The following is a 2,500-nucleotide window of genomic DNA, read 5'->3' on the forward strand; positions in this document are numbered from 1 at the left end:
TTTACCCTACTGATGACCGCGCCGCGATAGTAATTCAACCTAGTACGAGAGGAACCGTTGATTCACACAATTGGTCATCGCGCTTGGTTGAAAAGCCAGTGGCGCGAAGCTACCGTGTGCCGGATTATGACTGAACGCCTCTAAGTCAGAATCCAAGCTAGCAACCGGCGCCTCTGCTCGCCGCCCGCCCCGACCCACGTTAGGGCGTTCGCGCCCCAAGGGCCCGTGCCATTGGCTCAGCCCGCCCGGCCGACGCGCCGCGGCGGGCCGCCTCGAAGCTCCCTTCCCAACGGGCGGCGTGCTGAATCCTTTGCAGACGACTTAAAACGCGACGGGGCATTGTAAGTGGCAGAGTGGCCTTGCTGCCACGATCCACTGAGATCCAGCCCCGCGTCGCACGGATTCGTCCCTCCCCCCACTCTACGCACCGCCTAGCGACTAGGTTTCGAACCCACGGGAGAGGGGCACCGGTCTTCCGAACGGAAACGGCCAAGGCGCAGCGTGGGAAGAGGCCGAAGACCGCCGTGGGTTCGTGCACGACCAAAAAAAAAGCCAAGTCCCAGCGTGTGGAAAGACACCGAAGCTGCTACGTATGCCTTGGGTGAAGGGCAGGATGGCGACGGGGCGACATGGCTGTTCGGCCTTGCGTTTGGGCCGAAAACGAGGGGTTCGCCCATGGCGCACGGGCCGAAAACCGAGGTTCGGGCATGGCCCCGGAAATAAGCTAAGTCCAAGCGTGTGGAAAGACACCGAAGGTAATATTTATGTCTTGGGTGAACGGCATGGCGGAACGGAGGGAAAACGGCACGGAGGCGCAAGGCGACGGGCGGCATGGCTGTTCGGCCTTGCGTCTGGACCGAAAATGAGGGGTTCGCCCATGGCGCACGGGCCGAAAACTGAGGCCCGGGCACGACCCCGAAAATAAGCTAAGTCCAAGCGTGTGGAATGGAAAGACAACGAAGCTAAGGTGTATGTATGGCTTCAGTGAAGGGCAAGGTGGAACGGAGGGAAAACGGGAGGAGGCGCGCGGCGACGGGCGGCAGGGCTGTTCGGCCTTGCGTTTGGACTGAAAACGAGGCGTTCGCCATTGTGCGCGGGCCGAAAACAACGGTTCGGCCACGGCCTCGGAAATAAGCTAAGTCCAAGCGTGTAGAAAGACACCGAAGCTAATGTGTAAGTCTTGGGTGAAGGGCACGGTGAAACGGAGGGAAAACGACACGGAGGCACGCGACGACGGGCGGCTGGGCCGTTCGGCCTTGCGTCTGGGCTGAAAACGAGGTGTTCGCCATGGCGCACGGGACGAAAACGGAGGCTCGGGCACGAACTCGAAAATAAGCTAAGTCCAAGCATGTGGAAAGACACCGAACATAATGTGTATGTCTTTGGTGAAGGGCACAGAGGAACGGAGGGAAAACAACACGGAGGCACGCGACGAACGGAGGCTCGGGCACGGAGGCGCGCGACGACGGGCGGCAGGGCTGTTCGGCCTTGCGTTTGGGCTGAAAACGAGGCGTTCGCCATGGCGCGCGGGCCGAAAACAACGGTTCGGCCACGGCCTCGGAAATAAGCTAAGTCCAAGCGTGTGGAAAGACACCGAAGCTAATGTGTAAGTCTTGGGTGAAGGGCACGGTGGAACGGAGGGAAAACGACACGGAGGCACGCGACGACGGGCGGTAGGGCCGTTCGGCCTTGCGTCTGGGCTGAAAACGAGGGGTTCGCCATGGCGCACGGGCCGAAAACGGAGGCTCGGGCACGAACTCGAAAATAAGCTAAGTCCAAGCGTGTGGAAAGACACCGAACCTAAAGTGCATGTCTTGAGTGAAGGACAAGGTGGAACGGAGGGAAAACGGGAGGAGGCGCGCGGCGACGGGCGGCAGGGCCGTTCGGCCTTGCGCCTGGGCTGAAAACAAGGGGTTCGCCATGGCGCACGGGCCGAAAACCGAGGTTCGGGCATGGCCCCGGAAATAAGCTAAGTCCAAGCGTGTGGAAAGACACCGAAGGTAATATGTATGTCTTGGGTGAAGGGCATGGCGGAACGGAGGGAAAACGGCACGGAGGCGCAAGGCGACGGGCGGCATGGCTGTTCGGCCTTGCGTCTGGGCTGAAAACGAGGGGTTCGCCATGGCGCGCGGGCCGAAAACAACGGTTCGGCCACGGCCGCGAAAACGGGCTAAGTCCCAGCGTGTGGAAAGACACCGAACCTAGAGCGCATGTCTTGAGTGAAGGTAAAGGTGGAACGGAGGGAAAACGGGAGGAGGCGCGCGGCGACGGGCGGCAGGGCTGTTCGGCCTTGCGTATGGGCTGAAAACGAGGAGTTCGCCATGGCGCGCGGGCCGAAAAAAACGGTTCGGCCACGGCCGCGAAAACGGGCTAAGTCCAAGCGCGTGGAAAGACACCGAGGCTGCTACGTAGGTCTCGGTTGAAGGGCACGGTGGAACGGAGGGAAAACGGGAGGAGACGCAAGGCAACGGGCGGCAGGGCTGTTCGGCCTTGCGTTTCG

Source organism: Zea mays, unplaced genomic scaffold (genome assembly GCF_902167145.1).
Source record: "Zea mays cultivar B73 unplaced genomic scaffold, Zm-B73-REFERENCE-NAM-5.0 scaffold_174, whole genome shotgun sequence".
NCBI classification, from domain to species: domain Eukaryota; kingdom Viridiplantae; phylum Streptophyta; class Magnoliopsida; order Poales; family Poaceae; genus Zea; species Zea mays.